Source organism: Protopterus annectens, chromosome 4.part0 (assembly GCF_019279795.1).
Source record: "Protopterus annectens isolate FY-2018-M chromosome 4.part0, PAN1.0, whole genome shotgun sequence".
NCBI lineage: Eukaryota > Metazoa > Chordata > Ceratodontiformes > Protopteridae > Protopterus > Protopterus annectens.
The window spans coordinates 726947772-726967879 of NC_056733.1; positions in this window are offsets into that span (position 1 = coordinate 726947772).

Sequence of the window (20108 nt, forward strand, 5' to 3'; positions counted from 1 at the left end):
TATCATGTTTTGTTTTAGCATTTTGGATTGTAAAGGGCTACTTATTTGGATCAGTAGCTGTATCTCACTTTTGTGGAAGATTGGTTTATTACGGGGGTAAAATTTGGAGTCTGACTATGAGGAATCCATTCAAACTTTGTTTTCATGTCCTAGTGGAGGTTGTGCATAGGTTACATGGTATTATATAATTATTTGTATGATGGTATCTTGGGTATAATTATTTTATAATGAAGTTGTAATGTTAGTGTCAATTTTATTAACTTTTGGGTATGGCTTTCAGATAACTGGTAGAATATAATCTTTACATTAACATTTGACTCTTAGGTTATACACATCCTTGGTTTTGTCAGAGTGGTTTGTGTAGAATATGACATTGCATTCCAGAACCACTGCAGCAGCTCAGCTGTTTTTAGTCACAGTGGCAATTTTTCATCCTGGCAGCTATATGTTCTATAACCTCGCAGCAGCACAACATCCGAGAATCTAGTCTTTTAATATTAACTTGAACTTTTGTATGGTTTTAGTTTTTGATACTTTCCTTCCTCTATTTTTTTTTAGTTTGTCATGCTTTCCTTACCCCCCTTTTTTTGTTTTGTTGATATTTTTCCCTGTGCTAATCCTTTCTATCTTTCAGGTTCAGCCACGGTACAGTCCATTAAAGAGTGATGGTTGCATCTATCACAGGAACTGCAAGGCTTGCAAATTGATTTAGAAATGGTGAGGACAGCTAAGCACAGTCTGAATTCCAAGAGGAGACCTTTGCTGAATTTGAAGGAGGGTACAGCTGAAGGACCAGCTCCAGCTAAGAAAGCTTGGAAGAAGACATTCAGAGATGATTCTGGCCAAAGGGCCACCCCTTCCTGCTCATCCATTATATCAACCGAAGCACAACATAATGTATCTGCTAGGTCTACAGAGCTTAATATTATTGGTAGGGGTCAATCTGCTGATAATAATTTAGATGAGTTTATAAATTCTTTGCCAGAAGGAGTGAGAGTTAGGCTGTTTGACTTACCCTTAAAGAGAAACATTGCTGCCTCTACAGCTTTGATTCCTGGAGAGCAGGCAGATACTGATGTTAACCAGATCACATAGGTATCTTTTCCCAACTCACATAGTGGGTCCAAGGGGGATGTGGGTTCTGACAGGGAGGGAGGTCCCACCTCATTCAGATGAGTGCAGCCCTCATTTCTTGTCCCCTATGGCTGCAAATCCAGAAATAAGTAAAAGTGAGTCAACCCACCATGGTTCAGCCAAACAAATGTCCAGAAGATATGTAAAACAGCAAACAGTTTATTGGAAAAAGGTTAGCGCTTTTGCGGGGTTACCGCTTCATCAGACCAAATACATACTTATACTTATTTCTGGATTTGCTGCTTTGTTTTGTGAGTCCTCTTTAGCAGTTGGGATAGCTTATATATATATATATATCACCCTATGGCTGCACTAAGCTTTACTTGCTCCAGTTCACCTGGCTGTCATGTCACAGCACATGTTCCCAGAAAGGTCAAAGACAAGATTATAAAAAGTGAGTTTGTAGATATCTTCAATCTTGTGGACAGTGAGGGAATTAAACATATACTAGATGCTGATAGCAGATCTAACAGGGACTTGATTGCAGCCTTAATTGCCATAGGGAAGAAGGCATCAGCCAGGACACCAGTCAGGAACTGGGATAATTAGTCTCTGGGTTTTGTGGTAGCTATGGTCATGATCATCGAGAAGGACCCCACTCAAGCACTTCCTTTAGCAGCTTATTGTGTAGCCATTACAGAATCCCACCATGTGAAAAGGGATTTTCATTGGTTGAATTATGCTCAGTGCTTCAGGAAGCTGAAATCTCTTGATAGTTCCCTCCAGTGGGAGTCAAGGCATTCTGACATATGGCTCAGTGTCATGATGGACAAGAGAGCAGTTATGGACATTGATGGATGGGTGGTTAATCCAAAAGATACAAAGTTTTACTGGGCATTCAGTCATTCCAAATGTGTCTGGCCCACTTGCAAATACAATCTCTTGTGTTCAGGATATGTGAAAGATCATCTGCTTCCAGGTGTTGGGGCTTGTTGCCTAGTGACAAGTTAAATTTTTCTACTTCTTAGACAGACAGCGAAATTCATATGGGGAGCAACACTTCCATTCGTGCCAAGCCACCTTTTCATGGAGACAAGGGGGAACCTTAGTCAGGGACCTGAACACACCATAGTGGGCTTATTCCCCAATTTGTCTAGATAGGTTGTCCTGTCTACTGTCAGATTACCCAGATCATAGGGCATCAGCCACCCTTCTTAAAGCCTTCTCCAAAGTTTTTCCTATTCATTCCAAAGCCCTGTTAGCTTCTAAGTTAGTTAACAATTTATTGTCCATCAAAGGACATGAACACATTGCTGCTAGGCTGATAGAGAAAGCAATGAGCAGGCAGGATAATTGGCCACTTTTCCTCCTCTCTGTGTTTTTTTTTTTTTTTGTTTAAAATTTCCCGTATCTGCCTGGTTCCCAAGAATCAGGAGGTTCAGTTCAGGTTGATTCATCACTTGTCTCACTCAGCAGGGGTTCAGTCAATACAAAACCTCTTCTTTGGATCAGACAGTGGAGGTCATCATGGGCTATACTGACCCCTGGTTCTGTAAGATGTATATGGAAATCTGCTTTCCATTTTGTTTCCATCCTGTCAGACAAGAAGTTTGGGTTTAGTTAGGTTTACAGTTCAATGGAAAAATATTTTTGACAATGCAATACCAATGGGATTTGCTGTAGCTTCTGCAACATTTGAACTATTTAGCACAGTTTTTCATTGGTACTAGCAAAAATGAGCCCTCTGCATGTCAACAGTACACTACCTACATGATGGTTTTGATTATGAGGGAGTATTACAATGGTGCTATATAAGGTATGTTCATTTCCAAGCAGCTTTGCACTGAGTTGGGGATACCCTTGGCTGACAAGTCAGAGGACCAAGTTGAGTCCTGACATTTTTTAGTTTAAAAGCCAAAACCACTAATAACTCTTTCAAGCTTCCTTCACCCAAACTTCAACAAGTCTGACAGCTACTTTGGAGATTCTTGGCTTCCAACACAGTTTGAGTAGGAGACATCATGCAGTTATACAGTTGGTGAATTTTGCTTGTAGGATGGTTTGTCCAGGCAGAACTTTCCTACTGTCTGTATTGAACTTGGTGAAAGGTAACAGGCCCAAGCACCACCTGGTCTGGCTGACCAGATGGGTTAATGATGACCTTTGGTTATGGTTCACATTCTTGAGCCAGTTCAATGGAGTTTCTTTTTGGCAATCCCCTTGGACCACTGCCACCAATCCTGAGCTTTTTACTGATGTAGCTGGGGGGTCCAGAATGGGGGTTATTTTATGGGCAGCTGGTTTGCTGAAAGATGGCCAGAAAGCTGGTCCTGGGAGAGGAGGGGCATTACATTTTTAGAAAATGTTCCTATCTGGGTGGTAGTGTTAGTATGAAAGGATAGATTACATGACAAACAGATAATTTTTCACTCAGATAATATTGCAGTGGTTCACTCTCTCACAAAATGTTCTTCCAGATCCAGGTGGGTCCACTCGGACATCAGGCTTTTAGTTTTGTTGAGTCTATTGATTAATTTGTCATTCTTGTATGTTCACATCCCTGGTCATCTTAATCCTATAGATGACAGTCTCTCCCAGTTTCAGTTGCCAGATTTTGCCTCTTGGCCAAGCATTCAGATTTAAGGAGCACCTGTGGGAGTCTGGCTAATTGGAAAAGGCTACCATTATCAGTTTTGGCACATTTTTTCATCAGCAAGACTAGGAAAGCATATTTGTCATCCCCTCAAGTTTTCAAGGCATTCTACAGGTCTTGGTCTTTGATCCCTGGTTCCAGACCATGGGGAGTACAGTTGTTGCTGCAATTGTTATTGGCCAGGTCTGCCATTGGGAAATTCACCTGAAACTCTCAGAGCACACTTTACAGATTTGAGAGGATGGTTGTTGCATTTTTGGGACTTCAGGCTGTGTCAGGACACTGGGTTATGGGGAGGATACTTAAGGGCCTTGAAAACATTCAAGGACCTTCCCAGGATTCCAGAAAACCCAATGGGAGACAACTCTTTCGCCTTGTTATTCAATATCTTCATAGGACCATGGGTGAATTTCACTTGTTTGTCTCTATAGCTGCTTTGTTCACATCTTTATATGTGGGTGTTTTCTGTGCCAATGAATTTCTCTATTACCTTTGTTGGAAGGATCTTATAGTTACATAGATTTGTACTAGGCTAACTGTCCTTGTGGGCTATTTTAAGCCTAGCCAGTTATCCTATTTAAGACTCAAACCCTGCACCTTGTGTCTGTAAGGTAAACACCTTAACCATTATGCCATCCTCCCACCCAAATCTTGTCATCCATAGGCTCCCCCCCTTTTGTTCCCACCTGTTCTTGTTCAGTGGTCTCAGCTCTCTTCAAGTTGAACCCGGATGTGACCAGTGGTCACATTAAGGGCTTTATGGCTTGTAAGTATGAAGTAAATGGGTTTGCCACCAGGTCCAAGGTAGCTAGGAATACACACTTGGTTTTCTCTGAAGTGGCAGCCAGAACAGGCAGGTTTATAGCAAACGGCTTGAGGTGATGGTTTTATGGTATTTGTTGATATGTTGGTTAAGAATTATTTATGGCATCACTATAGGTTGTCCTTGACATCTAATGAAAGGTCACAAAGTCAAGCTGGTAGATTTTATGACTCAGCTCAGTGGACAACTTTTATTTCACAAATTCATTGAAATGTAGTCAGCAATTAATTAATTGAACTATTCACATTAAGTTCTGTTTAAAATGAGCCAATGACAACAATTTATTATTTTTTTCAGAATTTTTCATTACATAATTTTACTTTTACTAACCTGGATTGTTAATACTTCATTTCTGAAATAAAGTGTTTGAACTTCAACAAAGTTGCTATTTGTTTTTTTTTTCATTTATATGTTTACTTATATAAATGCTGATAAATTTAATAAAATCTGAAATGCACATGAATTATTTCTAAAAAGGATGGAATGTTTGTAGTGCAACTTAGATTTAACAAGCATTTAGTTAAATTCAATTGTTTGATAGCAATTTATTTTTCCTTCACAAAATTTGTATATTTAAAATAAATAAAAAGAATGAACAGTTTCAGAAGTGACATAGTTTAGCTATATAAATTAAATATAAGTAACTATAAATATAGTAAACAAATCTAAAAATACAAACTTTCAAAATACATCCAGACAGTGATACATATCTTTTACCTTAAAATTTTCATGAAACTATTTTAAAATGAAGAAACATTTTAGAAAAATAACTACATAGTAATACTTGGATTAGATTCTGCATTCCTGAATATCAACACAGAATTTTAAACTCACTTTATGAAAACTAGTGCATAACTAATGTCAAAAAGTATGACTATGGTTAAAATATTAAAACTTTGCAAATTCTTAGGTTGTACATAAATATAATTGATCCAAAATGACAAACATCCAGTAACTGTTTCCTGTTATATATAGCAAATTAAAAGAATCAGTTAAGAATATCACCAGTATCTAACTATATAATATTCACCACGTCTTGAACTCACCCACTGATAAAAATATAGTTTACTGTTTCCTTTATTACATGTGTATAAATACTGAATTGTTTAATTGCATTAGCAATCATTTAACCTCTAAGATTATAGAATCTTGCATATGCGGGAGATGGGAAACTCTGTTGCACCCTATTAATGACAAAGGGTGGAAGTACACATCAATTGCTTCTTCCAAGTCTCTTCCATACCCAGCAAACAAAATTCCTGTAATACCCATGTCATAGAACACTACAACAAATTAAAACATATTACAAAACATTAGCTAATAATAGTGTTATAGAATAAAGAAAAGAAGAACATCAGAGATGTGTCTATAATTAACTGAAAGATTTAAAATGAAAGAGTAAGCACATGTTCAAATGGGTCCAAACTGAGGGAAAATATTACATCAAATACATAATCATAACATTAGAAGAAGAAGAAGAAATGGCAATAGAGAAAAAAGGATTACAATTTTTATATTGCAATAAAAAAAGTAAATATTCAAATGTAATAAAGTTGTCAAATCGCACAAGGCACATTATCGGTGTTGAGTAACTGGCATCATTAGTACTTTTATGACATTACCTGCTGATACTAAAAGAGTAATAAAAATTATACATTTGTATTGAATGGATTTTTTTAAGGTGCAAATATCACAGCCTATTCTTTAACATTCACATGAATGCAACAAAAAAATAAAAATGTGACAAAACAGCACTGCTTAATGTTAGGCATGTAGCATTTTGTAACAATTGTACAACCACTTTCACATCTTATTCTATGTTTGTGAATACATCAGCACACTGGTTTATTTATTTATTTATTGTCAGCAACCACTAACAGTGAGCAACAGTTAGGTTCTAAGGGCAAAACCTCTTAAAATGTATTTTGGAATGCAAACAGCACAAATGAGACTGTGCACACCTGTCAGAACTCTGGACAGTACTGAGTGAGTAAACTACATCTGTTAGGAAAGTTTCTCTGTGGCTTAATTTGTTAATGCAGTTTGTTGTGTGTAACAACAAATGTAATCCAGGGTTTGAAACCAGATTACATAGTTTTAATGAGGGAGTCTGAATAACTATTGTCACAGACTTTTTATTTGTATTCGAATATGAAGTACAACTATCAAGTTACAGAATGGAATTTGCATCACAACTCTGTGTAATGAATGCTAAACAAGGATGGTGCAGTGGTCCAGTGGTAGTGTTGCCACCTCCCAGCAAGAGGTTCTCTGGTTTGATTCACAGCTGGAGTGCTGTCTGGGTGGAGTCTGTATTTCTCCCTTGCATTCATGTGGGTTTGCTCTGGTTTCCTCCCATGTTAAAAAGACATACATGTGGAGTTTTTCTCACCAGCTCTCCACAGAAAATTGGCTTTGTTCCATGTCAGACTCTCCCAGTTAACAAATGTTAAATATAAAAATAAATAAGTTAACTGTACTTTATGTGTAGTGTGTTAAGTATGACAATGATCCTAGGTCATTTAAATGTCACATGTGAAGTCATTCACTAAATGCATGTTCACACAAACCCTTACAATTGATCAACCCTCCATGAGTATAACAGCACTGATGACATAGAATCTGTTCACTATTCTGGGGATATGTCCCCCATGTTGTTGGGCTGTCTCCAAATGTCCTGCCCTGTGAAGTATTTCCACCTACTGTCTGTGGGATGTGTAGCCCACACCTCTGTAATGTTCCCCACACAGGCAAGGGAAAGGGGCAAGGCCCACATGAAGGAATGTCCCATATGTTGGAACTAGCAGCAGTGTCCAGTCCCACAACACAATACTATGTGGGCACCTACATAGTTGTATCGCCTTAGCAATACCTGACATCTGCACATCTGCAGAGAGGACAGACAGTACATAGGCAACAGGTTATGCATTAGGATGAATGTTTTGAAGGATAGTAGCCTGCAACTGAAATGTATGCCATTACTGCATGACAGCAGTCCCAATGACATGGCCGGAAAACATAGCAGTCTATACTTAATATGATAATATCATATTAATATCCAATAGGAGATACATAAAAACATATAACTCAAACACCAAGAACAAGATAGTGAGATGGTCCCAGCTTTGCATGCAGGGGTGCATGGTTTGAATACTACAATATGCAACCTAATTTTACATGGAAAAGCAGTGTTAAAAGTACTAATGCAATAATACAATAAGTGTTAAATTATTTTTGTAAACCAGTGCACTGAAGCTGGTGTAACATGCAAATGTGAGTGGCTATAACATAATACTACCCATGTGTAAAAATAACAAAACAAAATAAAAAATTAAACTGGATGCTACCCATATATACCCAAGTATCCCATGCAGTATATTCACACCCTTTGCTACTGTAAGCACATAGAAGCATGTTATGTATAGGAAATGAAACACACTTATTAAATGATGTCATTACTCTGCTATTTTATCAGACTAGAATGTGAGCAATGGTTACCAGGGGCGAGCTATGCTTAGCAGGTTTAAATGTGAATGCTAAGCAGATTTCTGCACTGGGAAGCATTGCTAAGCAAAGCCTAAATGGTGTAAGCACCTATCCGTTTAACCTTACGTTACCACTGCTTAAACACTGCTCAAAACTGCCTTAATTACTCTGTAGCCAACAGCCCTTGTTCTGTCTAGCAACAAAATAAACAGCCCTTGCAAGGTCTTAAACCCAGAACCCTGTACACTATAGCAACAGAAAAGTACCACTAAGCCATCTGAGCCATACATCTTTTTGATGTTGTTTCAAACATACCATGCATTACAGCCAGTTTACAATAGGGAAGAGACTCTGTGCAATCAGGAAGGAATGGTATCTACACACACACACACACACACACACACACACACACACACACACACACACACACACACACACATGAAACATATACATATGGAGAGAGAGAGATAGACAGATATGTATGGAGATACATATATGTGTATAAAGATATGTGGACATATTACCAATAAATACTGAGGTGTGTGTGCATGTGTATATATATATATATATATATATATATATATATATATATATATATATATATATATATATATGTATATACATGTGTGTGTGTGTGCATACATGTCTGAAAATGCCTATACAAACATAATGCTGCTGATTGACCACCCATAACTGAGGCAGCTTGCATAACTGAATACAAAAGGACCCATGACACTCACATCAACCCCCCCCAGTCCAAATGATAAGTGAACAGTATGCTGCTACAAAATCAATGGCCAGACATGCAACGACCTCTTAGCAAAATTACTACAATGACTGAAGATAGTAAAGAGGAATACAACCAGTCAGTAATTCACACAAGTTTATTATACTCTGATGTCCTGGCCAAAGCCTTCAAGGAATAAAACATTACAAGAAATACTTGCCTTACATACAAGAAGCAATTAACACTTAAGTACATTTAAATATACAGCCTCCAATTACATTCCTCATTTAACCCCCTAGGGGTCAAAGTATCACATTTGAAAATATAAATTGCTTCTGTGCATAACAAATGTTCTTTTATGAATGTTTTATTAAACTGAGAAACAGAGTATTTCCAAAACAGTACCTTGTAACCCATTACTGTCCCCATGGTGAAACTTATTCAAATGTACAGCTATAGAACTGTCTTCTCTCTTACCAGTAATATGTCTCACATGTTCTAACAGCCTAGTTTTAAAACACTTCTTACTCTCCCCCACATAAAATATGTTACAAGGGCATCTAAGAGCATTCTCTATACACCGACATCTTGAATGTACAGACTTCCACATGTTTTCCAGCCTTTCCCCTCAGCAGGAATGACAGCACTAAATAATGATATATTATATACTTATCAAACCTCTACTGTATGACACCTGGACAAAGCATGATATAATTGGGGGACAGAGGGCCAAGCACATGGCCATACTTGAAATATTGCTGTTATACACTGAGAATGTTGTTGGTGTTACAGGGTTTGTTGTAACATATTTTTTCTGAGGGATATAAAGTCAGAAACACAAATCAATGGTAGCATTTATGGAATGTAATCACCAGAGTATGCCACTGACTTGCCAAGGACACCTGTCTGGGGAACAGACCAAATATAAGATGTAAACCTCTGGCCATTATGTGGATAGCCCTACAGCTGAGAGCTATGCAGACACAGAACTTTGACTGAAACCCATGCAGAAGTAGCATGTTCAGACAAACCCTGCTAAACTATCCGTATTCAAAACATATAACAGCAATACTCACATAATGCCCGTAAGTCTTGAACCATTTCCACCATTCAGTTGGCTTGTCTCCACAAGTTTTGTTGTGACAGGTATTAGTTCACACACCTCCAGGATGACTTCCTCACAGGGAAGGGAAAGGGCCAACACCCATATGGCTTACTCAATTATAGGATTGTGTTGCCATGACATTGGCTATTGGAATAACTACACAGCTGCTCTGCATGCAATTAGCAACTGGGGAACACCAATTGGTGCACAGGCCATCCCATGGTCATGAGCATTACCTACAAAAGACAAGCTGCCATCTATTTAAAACACCTCTGTCATAGACAATGAATTACTTCAAAGCTGATCAGTTTGAAGGAAGAGAAAATATATATCTGTGACAAATCCAGAAAAAAAAGGTATGTGAAACAAATAGGCATGTAATTGAATGCAGTAGGTGGTCTGTAATAATGGAAAATAGTGTTTTGAAAGAATATGTTTCCCTACAAGACTTGCTGTACTGATGTAATGCTGAACAGCACTGATCGCCATAGCATGTCGCTGTGTTTGTAGTGACATAGATCATAGCTCAGGCCCCTGACTCACCCCAGGAAAGGGCAGCTGACATTTAGCAACTACTGGAGTGTCTATCAAACACGAGTGACTATGTCACTGCTAGGCTAGATACTGTGATGTTGCACATATCCATATTTTACCTGTGCATTTAACTATGATACACAATTTGTCTTGTAAATATAACAGACCTATACAGAACATGTGCAGAGTAAAGTACTGTTGCAGAAGTGTGTGTGTTGAAATACATGTGATATAGTGAGCTCATACCATTCAACTGTACAGTGTTATAAGCACATGTGCCTGATATCTGTACTCACATACACATAGACTTGCGTTATGTTAAGCATACTTTTGTCAAGTCCGTTAACAATGACACCGTGACATAATAGCCTAGATATGAATGTGGGACATCTTCCAGGTTAGCACTGTCATAGCAAAGCCTACTGTGCACCTATCAATGTATGTAAATAAGTTGCACATGTTCTACTTGTGTGTAATCTCAGTTTCATTGCATACAACAGACATACAAATTTACAGGTACTGGTTGTTGCATTGCCATGTCAATGATATGGGTAGTAGAACAGGCATGATTATCAGAGTGTAATCGGAGAAGTGTGTAACTGTGTTATGACCCTCTGTCCATGCCTACCACACACAGCTATCTGAACACCTACATACAGTGGATATCAAGAGTGTACACACCTCTGTTGAAATGGCAGGTTTGTGTACTATACAAAAATGAGACCATAGAAAATGTTGTCAAAACATTTCCCATCTTGAATGTGACCCATAACCTGTACAATTCTATTGACAAACAAACAAATCTGTTAGGGGAGAAAATATGAAACATAAGAAATGTACTATAAACTGATTGCATACATGTGCACCACATAAAGCACTATGTTGTTGATACACCTCTTGCAGCAATCACAGCATTCTCTTTTTGGTTACACACATGCCATCAATTAACAAGACTCTGATTAACCCCAAATAATGTTAAACTGTCCTAGTAGGATATATTTCACATTTACCCAGTTGTCTGCTACAGCAAAAGACATGTTTGGCAGAGAGCTTAGAAAGCATTGAAGGGAACTCATTGTGGAAAGGTATCAGTCAGGTGAAGAGTAGAATAAGTGTCCCCAAAACTGGATATGCCATGGAATACAGTGTAGACAGTCATCAGACAGTGGAGAAGATATGGGACAACTGTGACACTGCAAACCCCTGGATGTCCATCCAAAATGGATGACATGACAAGATGACAACTGGCCATGGAGGCTGACAGGGGACTGACAGGAACACTGAATGAGCTGCAGGAATGCCTGGCAAGGACTGGATGTGCAGCACATGTGGCAAAAATCTCCTGTATTCCCGATATGTTTTCCCTATGGGGTAGGGTTGCTAGATGAAAGCCTTTTCCTACACAGAAAAATGTCCAGGGCTGGACAAACATTGTCAAACAGTACATCAAGTCTCAAAAAAGCATGTTGGATAATGTGTCACGGGTTGATGACACCAAGGTTGAACTTTTGGCCCATAATTCCAAGTATTATGTTTGGCACAACAGAACACTTTGCATCACCAAAAGCACACCATCACCTTGGTGAAGCATGGTGGTGGCAGTATCACACTGTGGGGTTGCGTTGCAACAGCTGGAACTGGGCCTCTACTCAAGATGGAGGGAATTATGAACAGTTGCAAATACCAACTGGTTTTTGACCCCAAAATGTCAGTCCTCAGCAAGAAAGGTGAAGATGAAGATGGATCTTGTCTGTCAACATGACTATGACCCCAAGCATACGTCCAAATTGACAAAAGAATGGCATCACCAGATGGAAATTACAGTTTGGGAATATGCTGGCCAGACCTACATCAATAGAAACTCTGTGGGTTACCCTGAATAGGGCTGTGCACAAGATATGCCCTCAGTAATTGACATTTGTAGTACTGTTGCAAGGAAGATTGGGCAATTATTACCAAGTAAAGATGTGCCATGATGATAGACTCTGCCCTACAATGAATGAATGCTGTCATTATCTCAACAGGTGCTTCCACAAAGTATCTGTTTAAGAGTGTGCACACACATGCAACCAGTTTGCATTGTAACAGGGTTGTGTACACTTCTATATCCACTGTAACTGTATGGACTCAGCAATAGCTGACCTGTAAAACCTGCCTCCACTAAGGTAGTGTTATCCCCTTTGGTGGACAGCAGCACTACACAAACCACATAATACATTGCTATATTGCTTTACAGGGCCACATAGGAGCAGACAACAACTTGGAAGCATGTGACCTCTATCTGAACAAGCATGTAAGGTCACAGGTGATTCCATGTAAATCTAACTATGAGTACACGTCACACATATCCACACTGCCAAGGCCAGTCACAAGGGTGTCTCCACATATGTTGTCAGTACCAGAGGCAACAACACAATTCACCATGTGCTGGTGTTAAACCACACCTCATACACACATGCCATGGCTATAGGCAACCTGCATCAGACAGGTTAGGTGTGAACATCACCCCCTACCCCCCCATCCCTATAGGGAGATATGCACATCAACAGCACCCCTCCCCTCATCAGTGGTGAGCAGGTACATATTGCCTATTGAAAGGCAACAACAACAGGTCTTCTTGGGGCCTGTTAACATCCCTGTCTGCATCCTACATGAACTCAGGCAAGTGCTCACAGTTCTATCACCCACCATATTCAAACACAGCCTCGGCAACATCCACACTCCATCCACATTGATGATGGCCACTGTCATCCTTCTACACAGTAATGGCTGGTGAATAGAGGTTTGTGCAATTAACTGTCCATCATTGGGTGGAATATGACACATCAGAGCCAGGAGTGCAGTGCAAGCTAATACTGTGGTGATAGATTGCAGGTGTATGGTGTAAATGTGAAAGATGGCATGAAATATGCCCTGTTGATGTGCAATTTCTGTCCATACTGTTGACAACTGTATAAGGTGCTATGATGTGTTTCATTGTTATGACTTTCAGGCAGGATGCAGCATGTGAAGAATCCACCCTATAGTGTGACTGAAACATCACAGATAGCTAAGTTTGTGATTCAACACTACCGCATCATGTTTGGATGTGGTCGGGAACATCTCTGGGAGAGGACCACCCTTTGGAATGACCTAGTCCACACAAGAACATATGAGTAGGTCTGGCACCATGCTACAAACCTCCTCTGTAATACCCGGTGAAGGGCTGCTGCCGTAGCCAGGGAAACAACAGCCACAGGTGAGGGCCCACTCATGCAGGCCCCACTGACAGTAGAGGAACAGCTCCTCACCAACATTGGTATGCCCACCCCAAGAACACAAGATCTCTCTGAATCCAGCATTGTGTATGTGGGTGCCCCTGACACAATGGACAAGGAGCATGCAAGTAAGGCCAAATTGCACATTACTAGAGTACCTTAGCATACATAACTTGTATCGGTAAAGTATCTACATGCATATAGGTTCATAGGTCCATAGGTAGGTACTAAACTATCTGCCCAAAGGCATTTATAAGCGTAGCTGGAATGTGTTGGCTTTCACCACCCCCTTAGATTAGTTCCCTGTGCCTCTGTCCAGCAGAGCCATTGAAGTGATCCCCTGGGTAAACTTTCTGTTTCCCATCTGCTCATCAAGGTTTCTCTTGAAGAGTGTTAGTGAGGCACTCTGCCTAGTGTAGATTGGAATCTTGTTCCAGAGCATGGGAAGTCTCTGGGACAGGAATCTATACCTCCAGCACATCCTATTTATTGTTGTGGTGAGGTTTAGATCCCTAGAGTGTGTGGCTTGAGGGGATATGGTTTTCTTTAGGTTTCCATTAATTCTGAGTTGGACATGGCCTTGTATGTCAGGCAGAGATCACCTCTGAGTAGGCGGTATGCAACCGAGTACAGCTGGAGTTTCTGCAGTTGAGCTGCATAGGGCATCTGTTTGAGGCCAGTGATCCTCTTGGTGAAGTACTTCTGTGGTCTTTCAAGCTGTTGCAGGTGTCTTGTAAGGTACATCCCAAATGGGGCGTTCTACTCTATGATGGGTCTGATGAGTGATGCGTAGAGGGGCAAAATTACCTCTGTTGATCTGGATGCAAACCCTTTTGTGATTAGGTGTGCCACATAGAAGGATTTTCTAACCACTTTGGCAATGTGATTATCAAAGGAGAGATTACTATTTACTTGGGTCCCCAGATCCCTTATTTTGTCTTCTGTTTTTAGGGGGCTACCACCTATGTGGTAGTTTGTGGGTACTTTGTTTTTTCCAAAGGGGATGACTATGCACTTTTTGGCATTTAGATTGAGGCCATAGTTTTGACACCAGGTATCTGTCTCAGTGAGATCCTTTTGGAGGATGTCTGTGTCAGCCGGAGAGTCAATTATAGCCCCTAGTTTGCAGTCGTCTGCAAACTTGGTCAGCCATAGTCCTCCTGTGCTTGGCTGTACCTCTGAGAAGTATATGCTGAACAGGAGGGGTCCTAGGACTGAGCCCTGGGGAATGCCACTTGTAACCAGTTTAGAGTCAGACTTAGCTCCCGCAACTCTTACCATTTGGGTTCTGTCCATGAGCCAGTTGGCAACCCATCTCATGATATAGGGGTTTATGTTCAGGCTGGTGAGCTTGTCGAATAATACCAGAATGGGGAATGGTGTTAAAGGCCTTTGTGAGGTCTAGGTAGGCTGTGTGGACCACCTTTCCCTCATCTATAGCCTTGGTAACTGTCTCAAAGAAGTCCACCTTGTTTAAGAGGCATGATCTGCCCTTAACAAAGCCGAACTGGGTAGGATCTAGTGTTTGGAGGTTCCCAATGTCTCTGTTAATGAGATCCATGATGATGCACTCCATAGCCTTGTAGACCAAGCTAGTCAGGCTTATAGGATGATAGTTCCCGAGGTCTGTTGTGGCTCCATCTTTGTGGAGCAGAATAATCGTTGCTGTGCACCACTCTTTGGGCATGTAGCCTGTGGAGAGGCTGAGTTTGAACAGTGTGTTTAGGTGAGGGGTTAGTTCATCTTTGAGCTCATATAGGATGCAGCCTGGGACACCATCTGGTCCCATTGATGCTGTGTTTTTGGCTTTGGAGAGGGCTATTTTAACCTGAGTGTCTGTGATTTCAGGGGCACTACATTCTTCTGGTATGGTTATGGGCCCTTTTGGGGTGATAGGGGGGTGAGGTTTGCACCAAACCTGCCTACCAGGATATTGGCAATATAATTTGGTTCAGTGTATTTTGTGCCATTCTGCACTAACTTCGAGAAGATCTGGAAATTGCCACTTAGATTCTTGAAAAAGCTAAAGGATGCCTTGTGGTTATCTTTGGAGTCCTTGGCAATTTTTCTTTCGAAGCTAGCCTTGGATGATTTTATGAGGTATCATTGTTTCTTGCTGATACTGATCAGGGATGTCTTCCCCTCTTGGGATTTTACTCTTTTCGGTACTAGTTTCCTCCTCCTATTGTATATCTTGTTTATGGCAGGGATCCACCAGACTGGTTTCCTTTTCTTGGAGGAGTGAGTCTTGGTTTTGCTTGGGATAGCATAGTCCATGCATTTTTATAGGTGCCCATAGAGTGCATTAGTAAAGGATTATGCAGCTTGGGCAGCATTATCCTTTAGCATGGGGGATTTGAAACTTTCCACCTTGGTCTTAAGTAACATGAAGTTTGCTATTGATAAGTTTTTCACGGTGGTTTCTTTGACCAGGGGTGAGGGTGGAATGTGGCTATCCAGAGTGATTAGTTTATGGTCAGATCTAACCAGCGAGGGGTTGACTTCCTGTGTGGAACACTGGTCACACTTGTTGGTGATGACAGGTCCAATATGTTGTCACCTCTGGTGGGGGTGGTGACCAGTTGATGAGTTCATAAATTCTAGGAAATGTTGGGCAAAGGAGTTAGTACTTGAGTAGTTCTCCCAGTTAATGTTTGGGTAATTGAAATCACCCAGTATCAGGACCTTTATGTTTCCAGTGTTTCCAGAAATGCGGAATGCGGGTCCTGGGACATGGTGGGTGATGTGTAGCAAGCTACAATTTGAATTGCAGTTCTGCCTGTTGTTAGTTGCACGTGGATGATCTCTGAAGCATCGTGCCGTGCCACTAACCTGGAGGTGTGGGTATCCTTGATGTATATGGATACGCCCCCACCTTTTGTATTTCAGTCTGGGTTTTCTGGCCAAAATGTATGTTATGAGTTGTAGCTTGGTAGTGCTGGAGTGCTCTCTGAAGCCTTAAACCAGGTTTCTGTTACTGCACATATACAGATTTTCTCCATACTGAGGCGTGCCTCAGTTGTGTGCATTTTGATGTTTACACTTCTGGCATTGAGTAGCATTACCCTCAGTATTTTGTTACTTGTGCTATTTACAGTGGTGGGTTTGTCTTTTGAGCCTTGCCTAAAAAAGGCACTATGGGGGTGACAAGAGCCTTGGCCAGTATTCAAAAGCCTAAGGGTGACAGGTGCAAGCCATCTCTAGTGAAGCAGCTTGGCTTGTCGAGCATATCCAGGCTGACAGACACTGGATCCCCTGTGAATGACATCAGAAGCTTAGCCAATTGTTGAAATTGATATATTTTCTTTATACCATGGTATCATTCTTGGTGAGGACAGGATGCTACTCAGGGTCAGCGTAATACTGGCCTGGGCTACGTGATCAGAGAGCTCTTCCATGTCATTTTAAAGTAGTCCAGGGAGGTACAGCTCAGGTCATTCACACCAACATGTACAAAGACAGAGTCATATTTTTACTTGTTCAGGAGTAACCTGAGTGCTTGTGTTATGTGGCAGATCCTGGCACCCGACAGGCAGCTAACAGTGACCTTCTCCTTGTTCAGCCTAGTGAGTGGGATGTCAGTGTGCCTGACTATAGAGTAGTTGTGAACGGGGTTTGGTAATGCACATAAGTGCACATATATGGTTATGGGTGGCATATTGTGTACTATTAGGGGTTGTATTGTTTAGTGCACAAATGCTGCTTCCCTCCTGTACCAAGGCCACATGTTGACAGTACCTCTCTCCCACACCTATTCAGGTCCCTCTGGTCTACTGGGACCTGTAGCTGATGAATATGTAATTGTTTGGTTGTGCTGTTGTGTTGTATTGTTAATGTGCACAAATGCTGCTTCCCCCCTGTGCCAAGGCCACATGTTGACAGTACCTCTCTCCCACACCTATTCCGGTCCCTCTGGTCTACTGGGGCCTGTAGCTGTTGAGTATGTAATTGTTTTGTTGTGTTTTGCCAATACACACCTAACCATATTGCTTGATGTCCATGTTCACTTGTGGCACTGTTAACTGTAGTGGATGACAGTGGTCACCACAGGGGCCTATCTGAGGGGTAATATAACATTCCTGCAGCATACCTCACAACCTGTCAGTGCAAGACATCTGGACACAGAACAACCAACTGTGGGGACAAATGGGCTACGGTGGGAACATGTATGAAATGTTAATCCTATACAGTGGATACCACAGTGTACACACCCCTGTCAAGATGCCAAGTGTTTCAGATATATACAATGAGAGACCACAATATTACATTCCACACCTTTTCCAACCTGTAATGTGACCACAACATGAACATTTAACTTGTAAAACCAAACAATATGTGAGGCCACCAAACCTGGAATTTACAAACCTTACAATATGATGGATGCATATGGGTACACACCCTCCAAATAACACATTGTGGGAGCAGCTTGTGGTGTACTGACAGCATTCATTCTCCTTGGGTACACACCTGCCGTCAGGTACAGGGACTCCATGTAACAATGTATAATGGTCACTGTCAGAGCGGTGTATTCATGACATTTGCTCAGTTAACAGTACCAGCAGCAACATGGCTTGCACACATCTTACAAAGCAGCATAAGGATCTCATATTTGAAAGGTATCAGCTAGGAGTAGGGTACACCAAAATTACCACAGCATTGCATATACCATGGAACACAGTGGAGACAGTCATCAAAAGTTGGATTAAATATGGGACAACAGTGTTGTTGAAAAGACCAGATGTCCTTCCAAAACAGATGACAAGCCATGTTAAGAACTGGTCAGGGAGGCCACCAGGAGACATGCAGCAACACTTAGGAATTGCAGGACTCTCTGGCAAGAAGTATTTCTGTAGTACATGTGGCAAGAATGACCTGGATTCTCAATGAATCTGGCCTATGTAGAGGTGTCAGTAGATAGAAGCATTTACCCACACCACACACCATACAGGGCTGTGTACCGGTAGCAAAACATAACGTCAAGTCTCTCAAAGGCATGTGCTGCAATGTGTAATGGTGTAATGTAACCAAAGTTCAAACCTACGGACAGTATTCCTAAAGCAACGTGTGGTGTACAAGCAACACCTCACTTTACCTGAGGACCATCATCCACACATTGAAGCTTGATGGTGGCAGTGTCCAGCTTTAGGGTTGGTGTTCATTAGATGGAACTAGGCCCATAGACATGGTGGAGGGAAGTCTGAACAGTTACAAATAACACTCATGCGTGTGCCAAAGCCGTCAAGCATCTGCAATATGGCCAAAGATGGAGTGGGGCTTCAGCTTACAACACGACAATGAACCAATGCATACATCCAAAGCTAGCTAAGAATGGCTTTATCTGAACACAATCAAGGTTATGAATTTGGCCAGACAAAGCCCAGACTCAACATCAATAGTAACCCCCAGTGTGACCTCCAAGGGCTGTGCACATGAGCTGGCCTTGCAATCTGACAGAGTTGGGGGACCTTTGTAGGGAAGACTGTCCAAATAATGCCAAGGCAAGATGTGGCAAGGTAATATACTCCTTCCCATGAAGAGCGACTGCTGTAGTTCATTTAACAGGTGCTTCAACTCAGGATTGGTTTAAACGTGTTCATAGCTATGTAACTGCAATATTGTATGCATCTCATTCAGTATCTTCACAACTAACACATTATTTTGCTTCTTGATAGGATTGCACAGGTCATATGTCACATATACGGTGTGTAATGTTTTCAAATGCAGTAATGTAGTCTCATTTTATATCATAAAAGAGGCTGGTGTGTATGCTTATCATTTCCATGTTACGCTAAGATGGCCATCCGTGTAACCTGATGTGATTGCACATACATTCACTGCTGCTGATGACATATGCAAATCAAATGTATGTCATTAATTGGTGACATCAGTCCTCATATCATCCCAGTTATGTGTCAGACAAACACATAGTGGTTGTGAAGAACAGAGCAAACATAAGTGCCAGACATCTACATATTCAGCAATGATTTGTACAGTTGTAAGGTGTGGTCTACAGTAGATGCCAGTGTGCTATACAGGTGCACAGCAATAATGTGTACATGGGTGCAGTGTGTTCCAGGGGAAGGAACATCACCTACTAACATGACTCATGCATCCCACAGATGTAGATTGCTAGTAACAAGGATTAAGAATTGCTGCAATGCATGATGTTGAGGGGCATGTGTCATGCATGTCAACTGTTGGGTAATGTGAAAGCTGTGTAATATCTTTGTGCCACTTTACCTGTAACTGTATGTGTATGTGGAAGTAAACCATACTATACAGGTATTATATTAAATTGAATGTCTTCCCATCACAGGTGGCGATGGGGGTCAGGGTCCCTCTCACGTGGAAACTGATGTCAGTGTCTCTGCAGACTCTGATAATTATGATAGGCATAGTGAGGCACAGGCGGGGTTGTCAGGTGCTGAATCTGTGCCAAAGGTTGCCAT